Source organism: Chlorocebus sabaeus, chromosome 5 (assembly GCF_047675955.1).
Source record: "Chlorocebus sabaeus isolate Y175 chromosome 5, mChlSab1.0.hap1, whole genome shotgun sequence".
Classification (NCBI taxonomy): Eukaryota; Metazoa; Chordata; class Mammalia; order Primates; family Cercopithecidae; genus Chlorocebus; species Chlorocebus sabaeus.
This window is the reverse complement of record NC_132908.1, coordinates 43,422,005-43,434,653: the sequence shown is the minus strand read 5'-3', so window position 1 is coordinate 43,434,653 and position 12,649 is coordinate 43,422,005. Positions and strand designations below refer to the sequence as shown.

General features: G+C 42.6%; 1 pseudogene; it reads right to left on the bottom strand.

The window, feature by feature from the left end:
- Nucleotides 1–11,201: 11,201 nt before the first annotated feature.
- On the bottom strand, nucleotides 11,202–12,347 carry LOC140711745 (ras-related protein Rab-31-like; annotated as a pseudogene).
- Nucleotides 12,348–12,649: the final 302 nt, after the last annotated feature.

The window sequence follows — 12,649 nt, the reverse complement described above, 5'->3', positions numbered from 1 at the left end:
TATTCTTTTTTAAAATTTTTGCCTCTAGATGTGATGCCTTAAGATAAAAACCAATTATTCAACTTAAAAAAAAACACAACACTTTTTTTTTTTTTTTTTTTTGTGATGGAGTCTTGCTCTGTCACCCAGGCTGGAATGCAGTGGCGCTATCTCGGCTTACTACAACCTCCGCCTCCTGAATTCGAGCAATTCTCCTGTCTTAGCCTCCTGAGTAGCTGGGATTATAGGTGCCCGCCACCATGACCAGCTATTTTTTTTTGTATTTATTTTATTTTGTTTTGTTTTTGAGATGGAGCTTCGTTTTGTCACCCAGGCTGGAGTGCAGTGGCATGATCTCGGCTCATTGCAACCTCAGTCTCTTGGGTTCAAGTGATTCTCATGTCTCAGCCTCCCGAGTAGCTCGTATTACAGGTGCCTGCTACCATGCCTGGCTAATTTTTGTATTTTTTTTTTTTTTTTTTTTTTTGAGACGGAGTCTCGCTCTGTCGCCCAGGCTGGAGTGCAGTGGCCGGATCTCTGCTCACTGCAAGCTCCGCCTCCCGGGTTCACGCCATTCTCCTGCCTCAGCCTCCCGAGTAGCTGGGACTACAGGCGCCCGCCACCTCGCCCGGCTAGTTTTTCTGTATTTTTTTAGTAGAGACGGGGTTTCACCGGGTTAGCCGGGATGGTCTCGATCTCCTGACCTCGTGATCCGCCCGTCTCGGCCTCCCAAAGTGCTGGGATTACAGGCTTGAGCCACCGACGGGGTTTCACCATTTTGGCCAGGCTGGTCTCAAACTCCTGACCTCAGGTGATCCACCCACCTCGGCCTCCCAAATCACATTGATTTTTCAATTTAATTTCTACTTTATCTTAGTTTAGATTTTGTAGATAAGTTAGTAACATTAATACGTTCCTTGTTCCTTTTTATAACATGGAATTTTTCAGATTTTATTTCTATTTTAGCTTAAATCTAAGCTTATATTAATTTTTATTCACATGATTCATTATAATGAGTAGGCCTTCTTTGTTCTTATTTAAGTTATATGCAATACATTTTGCCTCAATCATGGAGCGTTAAACATCTCAAATGGTATAGCATAGGGAATTTAGGGAGTGCTCTAGAAGGGTATGGATTTGATATTTGAGATGAAAACACTGATGTGGAAAAAGGATAGCCTTCTGTGTTGACTAATCGTGTGTCCTATCCTTATGGTCCACCCTTTGTGTGACCTTGAATTTATGACAGGTAGCAAAATTCTATACCTTGATTTGAGTATTTTATTTCAGCTTCTTCAGATGTATTTCCATTCCTCAGTTTTTTGCACCATAGATAGTAACATGAATATATTTTTATAAACTGTCCAGAAATCATTTGATTTCAAGTGTGTATACTTCACTTTTCTGGAGTTGTAGAAGGATGGTGAAATAACCATTTTCTGGATTTTGCTTTTCAGAGGGAGATTGAAGAGAGTTCTATAAAACACTAATGAGCTCATAAGAGCCATGTCATTCATGTTTCTTTGTAATTCAGTTTGCTATTTTTATTCTTATTCCTTCCTAGGAAGTACATTCCATAGGCTTTTATGGAAATTGAGCTGAAATAAATTTTGATAATTGGGCTTTGATGCAAAATTTATGCATAGCATTTAATTTTATAACATTTTGTTTTATTCTGTGATTAAATATATATGTATGTGTATATATGTTTTAAAGTCTTATATGTGTTGAAATGAACATTCTTCTCTTTTTCCAGTTCTCACTATTAATAGAAAAATATATATCTTTTAAAAACAACAAAACAGGCATAATATACCAATGCTCTGAAAATTGCTATTGCTATTTTCCCTTAATATAGTGCAGAAAAATATGTCTATACATACAAATCCACCTTATTCTTTTGATAGTTGTATTATAGCCCATTGCCAGAATTCTTTCAGTTGTAAGTGATAGAAACTCAACTGAGAAAGGCTGTATGAGAGTTGGTTCCTGGAACTAAACATCTAAGGATGAGAGCTTGATGACATTTCTTACTTTTATAAGGTTTCTTTACAGTATGAGTTCTCTTCTCTTTCTTTTCTTTTCTTTTTCTCCCCTCCCCTCCCTTCCCCTCCCCTCTCCTCTGATGGAGACTTGCTCTGTCACCTAGGCTGGAATGCAATGGCATGATCTTGGCTCACTCCCAGTTTCAAGCGATTCTCCTGCCTCAGCCTCCTGAGTAACTGGGACTACAGGTGCACGTCACCATGCCTAGCTAATTTTTGTATTTTTTTAGTAGAGACAGTCTTTTGCCATGTTGGCCAGGCTGGTCTCAAACTCCTAACCTCAGGTGATCCACCTACCTTGGCCTTCCAAAGTGCTGGGATTACAGATGTAAGTCACCACACTGGGCCAGTGTGAGTTCTTCCATGTAGTTAAAGGGAACAAATAAGAGTGAATACTTTACCACATTTCTTACACACATAGGGTTTTTCTCCAGTGTGAATATTTTAACGTCTTATAAGAGAACATGGAAAAACAAATGCTTTCCTATGTTCCCTACATTCATAGAGTTTCTCCCCAGTATGAGTTGTTTCATGGTTATGCAGGTGACTGGAATGAGTGAAGCCTTTACCACATTGCTTTCTTTTTTTTTTTTTTTGAGATGGGATCTCGCTCTGTCGCCCAGGCTGGAGTGCAGTGGTTGGATCTCAGCTCACTACAAGCTCCGCCTCCCGAGTCTACACCATTCTCCTGCCGCAGCCTCCCGAGTAGCCGGAACTACAGGCGCCCGCCACCTCGCCTGGCTAGTTTTTTGTATTTTTTAGTAGAGACGGGGTTTCACCGTGTTAGCCAGGATGGTCTCGATCTCCTGACCTTGTGATCCGCCCGTCTCGGCCTCCCAAAGTGCTGGGATTACAGGCTTGAGCCACCGCCCCCGGCCTCACATTTCTTATATTTGTATGGCTTCACACCAGTATGAGTTCTTTTACGGTTGCGGAGGGAACTGGAATATCTGAAGGTTTTACCTCATTAATTACATTCATAGAGTTTCTCCCTAGTATGAGTTTAATTATGATTATGAAGGGGGCTGGAATGAGCAAAGTCTTAACACATTCCTTATATTGATAGGGTTTTGCTGTAGTTCGTGGTTATCAAGGGAACTGAAATATCTGAAAGCTTTACCACATTTCTTACATATATAGAATTTTTATCCAGTGTGAATCCTTTCATGTATTTTAAGAGACAAAGGCAAAATGGATCTTTTCCTACATTCCCTATATTCATAGTCTTTTGCTAGTGTGAATTCTTTCATGTATTTGACAGGACCTGGAAAAACTGAAGGATTCCCACGTTGATTTCATTTGTAGGGTTTCTCTTCAGTGTGAGTTCTCTGATGGATTTGCAATGAATTGGGAAAATCAAAGGCTTTCCCACATACTGTACATTCATAATATCAACTTCCAGTGTGTATTACCATGTGTCCTTGGACACTGGTGAGAAATGAAGACTTTTCCACATTGTTTACATGTGTATGTCTTCTCTCTGCATTCCTCACACTCATGATTTGTGTCCAGAATTAGGTATGATACGCCTCCAAAGGGAGGCATGGCAGGTGAAGACGTTTCTACACATGCTGCTTTTACATGGATTTGGGGCAGGAAAGTAAAAGAAAGAAAAATAAAAAGAAAAAAATAAGGTTTTTTTTTTTTTAGAAAAACAAGCTTTCTGTATTAGGTTGACTCATCCCAAAAGAAGTAACGGGCAAACTCCAGACCTAGGCAAAGTCTCGATAACATTATCTAAGAAGCCAGGGCTCCAAGGAATGTGCTCTGGAGAGTCTCCCAGCACTCCCTCAACATGAGAAGAAAAACAAATTGTTCTTATTTTCCTTTCCCCTATAGTGTGAGAAAACTTATGAGTTTATAGGTTCCTGTTTTCTGTAACTACTAACTCAAAGTATTCTGTTTTTCATCTAAGTAGCACAGTGAAGGTCATAAGATATGCCTGAGCAGGCCTGGATTGCAGCTATCTAGGCACCATAGCGAAGGTTATAAGCTCCTGCAAGGGACTTGAGCAAACCTACATAACAGCCATCTTGGCCGCATAGCAAGAGTCACATGTAAGTCTGAGTTATGAACCTGTCACAGTTTGATTTACTGCCTTTGTTCTGCTTCTGTACACTCACTTTTGCTCTACTATGCTTCACGCCACTGTAAGCTTGTTTCAAACTAGCCAACCCCCTTTTAGAAGTGTGTATAAAAGTCAAGTCCTGTGAACCCGGAAGGCGGAGCTTGCAGTGAGCCCAGATCGCACCACTGCACCCCAGCCTGGGCGACAGAGCGAGACTCCGTGTCAAAAAAAAAAAAAAAAAAGTCAAGTCCTGTCTTTGTTCTAGGCCCAGTCCCTTGATATTAATCCACTAGTGCACTCAATAAAATCCTCCTGATCCACCTATTGGTCTCTCCAGTCTCCTGATTCCCACAACAGCTTTACTCCAGTAGGAATTTTCTTGTTCAGATTAAGATTTGGAATCTGGCTGAACATTTCTCCATGCTGACTACCTTCTTTACTTTCACACAGTCTTACTACCATATGACATCTTTGATTTCTCCAAGAATTTTTATACTGATCCTTAGTGGTCTGGTTTTCTCATTTGTTTCCTATAGAAGCTATGTTTCTAAAAGTTTCCCACGTTGCATTCCCTATAGAGATCCTTTTGGGAAGGATCCTGCCAAGCCCACCCCTGCAGGGTGAAGTTACAGCCCACAACCTCAAAGGCCATTAGTCCATTTCCCAGCTTCTGTAGTATCTGAATGGTCTCCCAACAGATCTGCTACTACCTGCAGGTCACAGGATGATGGAAGCCCCAGAGGAGCCTGTGGGGGTCTTTTGGAACAGAGGAGACCAAGAAGTGAATAGGGACCTAATCTGCTTTCTGTCTTTATGGATTTGCCTATTCTTGATATAGCAAATAAATGGAATCATGTAATATGTACCCCTTTGTGTCTGGCTTCTTTCAGTTAGCATAATATATTTGAGGTTCTTCCAAGTTGTAGCAACCTATGTTGATTCTATAGCTAGGCATGAGTACTTTCTTTTTATGGCCTAGTACTATTCCACTTATGTACATACAACAATTTATTTATTCCTCTATTTATCTATTGATAGATATTTGGGTTGTTTCCATCTTTTGGCTGTTAAGAAAAACGCTGCTTTAGGGAGTATAATCTTAAAGTTTTCTGCCTTTCCAACTGACAAAGATTAAAAACATTTATATTTTAAATTACTTTGATTGTTATAAGATTGATTATTTGCACCAGTCACCAGTAAATCTGTTCATGGATACTCAGATTCCTTGATGTGGACAAGAGCAGCCATTCTGATGATGGCCATCAACCAGTGAATCTAAATATGTGCTGGGAACTTTTTGTCTGATCCTGTGTTAAGTGCTATAGATGGTGGGACTTCTAAAAGAAACATAAAGAAGAGTTGTTTATTACTTTACCTCACCCGTTGCCCCTGCCCCAGAACCATTTATTCTGCAGAATTGCATGGGATACAAGAAATATGAGTTTGTTTTTAAGCTATTGATTATGAACCTCTTGATTTTTAAACATCTCTTACGAGGCACACGATCCTCTTATGTATTATCACAGTAGTTGCAATCCCACAAAATTTCTTAGCCTAAAATTTGCTAGACAGAATAGCCTTTAGCCATTATCAACATTTGCAGAATTTTGGGCAGTCATATTTCCAATGTTGACTTTCCATGCATTAATGGAAGTTGTCAGCTGCTTCTTAAAAATTTATTTTAGGCTGGATGCCTGTAATCCCAGCACTTTGGGAGGCTGAGGTGGGAAGATCGCTTGGGGCTAAAAGTTTGAGACCAGCCAGGGCAACACAGCAAGACCTCACCTCTAAAAAGTTTTAAAAATTTGGAAGGCATGGTAGCATGCATCTGTGGTTCTAGCTACTCTAGATTCTAACTACATCTGTGGTTCTAGGAGGTAGAAGTAGGAGGATTGCTTGAACCCAGGAGTTAGAGGCTACAGTGAGCTATGATTGCACCACTGCACTCCAGCCTGGGTGACAGAGTGAGGCCCCGTCTCTTAAAAAAAATCACAGGCTGGGCACAGTGATTAACCTTGAGCTACCTACTTTAAGATGTTGCTAAATAGGGCATACTTTATTAAATAGGTATTTTATTTGTGCTTACTGTAATCCCAGCACTTTGGGAGGCCGAGGTGGGTGGATCACCTAAGGTCAGGAGTTCGAGACCAGCCTGGCCAACATGGTGAAACCCTGTCTCTACTAAAAATACAAAAATAAGCCAGGTGTGGTGGCGGGCACCTATAATCCCAGCTACTAGGGAGACTGTGGCAGGAGAATCACTTGAACCCAGGAGGTAGAGGTTGCAGTGAGCCGAGATCATGCCATTGAACTCCAGCCTGGGTGACAAGAACAAATCTCCATCTCAAAAAAAAAAAAAAAAAAAAAAAAAAAAAAAAAAAAAAAAATCACAAATAACTATAATGTATTATGCTTCCCATGAGAACAATGCAAAGATTATTTCCACCCACCTTTGACATCATCCAAACAAATAGGCCTGAATGCAGAAAAGTCTTAATTTTGCATGTAAGCAAATAGAACCAGGAATATCTGAGATTCTGGGATGTGAATGTGTTCATCTGAAAGGGTTAATGTCATGGATCCATTCCACCCAGACTCCCCTTTATCTAAGTTTTCTCAAATGTGTCCACAGTCAAACATCAACCATTTTAGTCAAATTTCAACAAAAATGAGCTAGAGAAATCTTAGAAATTTGACCTGCTTACCAATTGGCTACCGATACAGAGTCTCCCACTTCCTTTGGAAATTGTTCCAATCTGGATGATTCAAGACCAGTTTTTAGCCAAGATTGAGTAATAGGTCTCAGGTTTCCCCCCATACCTTACCTAGAAGACTGGACAAGATACCTGAGACAATGGTTTTCCAGATGTTACATAACAGACAACACAGGGCGATAATACCTAAGAAGAAAACTGAAAAAGTAAGTTCTACAATTACACCAGCTTAGTGCCTAAAGGCAGATTCCAGGCCTCAGTGCAGGGAGTGGAAATGAAGCCCGGTTAATTCACTAAGTCAGGGAGACAGACTCAGAGTTGAGGCCAAGGCAGCCAGAATTTGCAAGACAGAGCACTGGAAGGGAAGGAGATGCACAGACGGCACCAGAAACCTGCAGAGGGTCCCCTGTGGTATCACTGAGTACCAATCTGCAGGTGTCTAGCTTGTAGATGGCTGACTTCTCCCTTTGCCTTCACATGGTCTCTGTGCCTGTTTGTATCCTAATCTCTTATAAGGATGCCAGTCACATTGGATTAGGGCCCACCCATAAGGACTCATTTTACTTTTAATATACAGGACCTGTCTCGAAATACAGTCAGATTTTAAGGCACATAGGTTAAGACTTCAACATAATTTCAATTTATGAATTTTGTGAGAGACAGTTAGCCCGTGACACCTTCCTAAGGTGGACAGTTATTGGAAGCCAGATGAAATTTATGGAAAATTGGTACTGAAAATATTTCAAAAGTAACATTTTAATAATTTTCAGGTCTATAGAGTTAACCTTGAGCTACCTACTTTAAGATGTTGCTCAATAGGGCATGCTTTATTAAATAGGTATTTTATTTGTGATTACTGCGTTGTTTATTTTTTTACACACTTAACAGATCTTAAATCAATTAAATAAATATACTGCATCTCCTTTATGGATAAATCATGTGCCCCGGAGTCCCCAAAATCTTGATGACATTCTGTGAAGTTACACAAATGTATCTAAAGAAACATATCTGTTCTTGTTCTGATTTCAATTCTAAATATCCAATTTCAAAATCAATTAAGAATTATTTTAATCTAGGAAACCTTGGAATTGTTACACATGTAAAGCCTTGTCTCTGAGAGCCTTTTCTCCTCACACTGCACCACTCCACAAATCTTAGCTGGTGTGGCATGGCATTGCCCCCAGTCACAAGAACCTAAGAGCTCAGCCCCAAGATCACCACCGTCATGGGTTTGCTCAGCCTTCAGTCTGTGTGACTTCAGCTTCTGGGGTAGGTACAGGGCAATCAAAATGGATGAAGAAACACTTCAGCAAAGCAATCATGATTTGTCCACAAAACAGTGAAAAACTGTAATGTAAAATTAATCCAAACATAAATCTAACACCGTTCTGCATTTCTTGAACTTGGTTTTATATTTGCACGTTGTTCTTGGTCACCCACCAATATTTTCTGCGTCTTTCTGAAGAACTTAATTATTAAGTTACTAAACCTGCTCTTTTGACCATAAGTCAACAGGATTGTGATTAGAAAATTCACTTAGTACTCTGTGCAGGGCACTTGACAGTGTGGCGAGTGTAGTGCAATTAAAGATGGGATAGAAGTCTCTGACTTCTGAACTGGACACGGGAGTTGTCAAAATCACCAGACAAGGCAGTGAAATGGTGTGGTCAGAACTGAGGAACGTCATTTCTTTGGAAAGTCTTACAAATATCTAAGCACTGCCTGAAGTCAACTGAGTTCATTGCTCCATACACTTCCACAGAAATGGGTAACTGGCCCTCATTCGTTATGATCCATGTCATCTCTGTCTCTACTTCCCAGGCAGTGTCTCTGTCCCCTATCCCAAGCTCCAGGCTGTGTTTCCAGCTGCTGCTCTGCTTCTGCCATCGATGCTGCCTGCAGCAGCTGGGTCCCCTGCTGGATGGCACTGTGGGCAACCTGCATCCTTTCACAGGGCACATAGTTCTCGTGCCTTTACGGAGCAGACATCTTGGCAAATAAATGCCTCAGTGCAGGAGCCACATGCAAGGCGTTTCCTTTCTGTGTCTTCTTTTGTGATCTTGAGGTGGGACTTGGGTTTGAAGGCTTTGTCACTCATGTGGCATGCAAACTCTTTTGTTACTGTGAACTCTCGGACAGCGCTTTAAGTAAATAATTTTCCACACAGCTCACAACTGTAGGGATTACATCCAGTGTGTGTGCATCGTATGTGTGTGTGTATCTTTTTTGTTTTGAGATGGAGTCTCCCACTGTCACCCAGGCTGGAGTGCAATGGCGTGATCTTGGTTTACTGCAATCTCTGCCTCCTGGGTTCAAACGATTCTCCTGCCTCAGCCTCCCAAATAGCTGGCATTACAGACACCCACCACCACGCCTGGCTAAGTTTTGTATTTTTAGTAGACATGGGGTTTCACCATGTTGGTCAGGCTGGTCTCAATTTCCTGATCTTGTGATCCGCCTGCCCTGGCCTCCCAAAGTGCTGTGATTATAGGTGTGACACACTGCACCCGGCCGTGTGTATGTTTTGAGATGGAGTCTGACTCTGTCACCCAGGCTGGAGTGCAGTGGCAGGATCTGTGCTCACTGCAACCTCCACCTCCTGGGCTCAAGTGATTCTCCTGCCTCAGCCTCCCAAGTAGCTGGTATTTTAGACGTGTACCACTATGCCTGGCTAATTTTTATATTTTTGGTAGAGACGGGGTTTCATCATGTTGGCCAGGCTGGTCTCCAGCTCCTGACCTCAAGTGATCCACCCACCTTGGCCTCCCAAAGTGCTGGTATTACAGACATAAGCCATCACGCCTGGCCCCTAAGTGGATTTTTAGGCGTTCTTTCAGGTGGGCCTCTGTGGTGAAACCTTTTGTGCGCATTTCACAAACGGCTTGTCCGCTGTGTGGCATTTCTCAGCTTTATCCACTGCCTTCACAGGAAACGTTTTCCCGCACTCCTGGCGGACGTCACTCCCTAGGTGACCATGCAGCAAATGCTCAGACCTCAGGACACGGGCAGCTGTTGTCCGGCCTGGTGTCAGCTCAGCCCGCACGCGTCGCGTAGTTACACGTGAAGGCTTCAGGGGTCTGGAACCACTAATCTTTGAGCCTGGGGTCTCCATGGTTTCTACTTCCTGGCCCTAGCAATGGACTTTCTGAACTTTCTTGCCCTTTCAGAATTGCGTTTTGAAGTTGAGTGTGGTCGTGGGTGACTCCCCGGCCTCCTGCCCTGGGGCGTGGTGCCTTTGTTCTGCGTCACCAAAAGTTTCGTCATCCTGATCCCAGCTTCTTCCAGATCATCCTCTCGAGGCTCAGCAGCGTCTCCGCCAGTGCATGTGGGGCCCTCACCCTCATTTCCCTTGTCCCTGGAGGTGGGGGCGTGCCCGAGGCCGTTTGCCTCCCTCCCTAGACAGAAGCTCCCCGCCACAATACCGGCAGGAAAGGGCCAAGTTTCCTTCTGTAATCAGACCTCGGGCACAGGCTGGGGCGGCTCTGAGCGCAGAGGGGACCCAGCCCTGCCGATTCCCCCCGGCCCGCTAGGGCTCGGCCCTCCCCACTGTTTATATTTAAGATGATGAGAAAATAAATCCGTCAAGTAGATTAACCACCTCCTACCACATGGATTCTGCCTTTATTTTCTTTGTATTGCAATATAATTTATACATCTTAAAATTCAATCCTTAAAGTGTACAGTTCAGTGGTTTTTAATATATTCTCAAAGTCGTACCACTATCAGCATGATCTAACCCGAGAACATGTCCCTCACTCCCAAAAGAAATCTGTATCCCTTGCAGTTACTCTCTCTCCATTCTTCCAGCTCTGGCAATGACTAATCTACTTTCTGTGTCTATGGAGTTGCCTCTTCTGGACATGTCATAGAAATGGAATCATACAATACATGGTCTTTAACTTCTTGTTTGATCTCAGCATAATATTTTCAAGGCTCATTCATGTTGCAGCATGCAGCAGTGCTTCATAGCTTTTTATATTTGAATATTGCATTGTATGCATGGACCACTTTGTTTATCCGTTCATCTGTTGATGGACATTTGGATTATTTTCCCTTTTTGGCTATTGTGAATACAGCTGTTATGGTAATCATCATATGGTAATTCCATTTAGCTTTTTGAGGAACTAGGCCTCCCAATCCCAAAATTACATGCAATGATTTAGTCTGATTTGGTTTTTTTGTTTATATATGACCACAACTTAGAAAAATGTTCACCAATTAAAAGAGGTGTAGACAACAGTTTTCTAATACATATTTCCCAGGTTCTATAATAGCTCAAATCTCAGTCTGAGTGATGGTCCATTGACACTTCTCTGATTTCCTTCAGAAAAGCGATAAAGCTTACTTCTAAAGCTAGCTAAAAACTAACCTCCCGAATTAAATCTGCCTTTCCGTGAAGGTTGGTTAGGTAACAAAGGCAACGGCACTGCAGAAGTTACTGAAGTTTGGATAGATAGCACAGGAAATCTGAGTGGAACACCACTGTAGAATCCCATACACATAATAAGTCAGTAGGCCTTTATAGAAATCCAAGAATTTTTAAAGGTTTTTAGCAAAAATGTAACTACACTTATTACCTATTAACTATCATCCCTCCCATGTGCATTTCACATACTGACTGCCATTTTGTGGTGGTGTGGTGGGTTTTTCCAGAGTTTTCTAAAATCTGTTTTAGGGACATTTCCTGCCCCACTCTGTAGGTCTTCCAGGATGTAAAGCCAACTCACTTACTCTTCTGAAAGTGAGGTGCCAGGCCACCAAGCATGGGGTCTTTCAGCAGCACTCAGGGCATGGGGTCTGGCTTCTTCAAGTGTCAGGGACAGCTGGCCTTGGGCCAACAGTATCTGTGGCTGATTTGCATGATTTTCTTCCTGAGTTTGATCGCTCCATTGTTTCCATTTTCATCCTCTCCAAGGATGAGATCTGGTGGCTGATACCTTGATATTAATAGCATTTTTTGCCCTTGTCTCAACCATGATGGCACCCATGGATTCAGCATATTCCTCAGCATCCTTCAGGGGAAACTCCCTAATATCTGAGAGATGGCACTTGTTTCAGTAATAGCCATTACAATTTTTTCCGGCCCATGTTCTTTCAGCTCTTTATCCCACTTCTTCAAGATATGAAATGAATCCTGTTTGGGTAACATCATGCACTGTATCAGCTGCAGCCGATCCTCCATAGCATATGAGCCAACGAATGAAACCATTCCTGGCCAGCAGTGTCCCAGAGGAGGAACTTGTGAAGGTCATTTCCACAAGGCGCAGTTTTGGTCACAAAAGATACCTCAATGGTAGGGCTGATGTTGTGGCCAAAGTGATCCTGGGCAAATCAACACACAATGCTTGATTTCCCAACACCGGTGTCCCCGAGAAGGCACACTTTGAACTTCTCTATTGCCATCATGTGTTGGCTGTCAGGCCAGCAGGGGCTCAGCAGCGTCCTCCTGGCTCCATCAGCATCTCCCACCTGGGCACCTCGCTGGTGCCGCCCAACTTTTCATCTTCAAAGCCCTTTTTCTACTGCAGTTGCTTTTCCCAGAAGCCGCATATTTATCCCAGGGAAGGACGCTGATTGGTCGTGGCTGAAGCATATGTCCACTCCTGGGCCAATCCCTCTGCCCCGGGTAATGAGATGCTATGATTGGTTATGTCTGCATCAGGTGCACCAGAAGGAGAGGTGCTGGGCAGTCCCAGACAACAGCTGTTATAATCCACTACAGCCCGGATTGCAAGATCACAGGAACTTTCCTCTTTCATAGTTCCATAGGGTTGGACTCAGGAGACTTGGTTGGTCTCAGGAGACTAAAAGGGGAGTAGGATTTTCTGTGTTTCTTCTTGTTA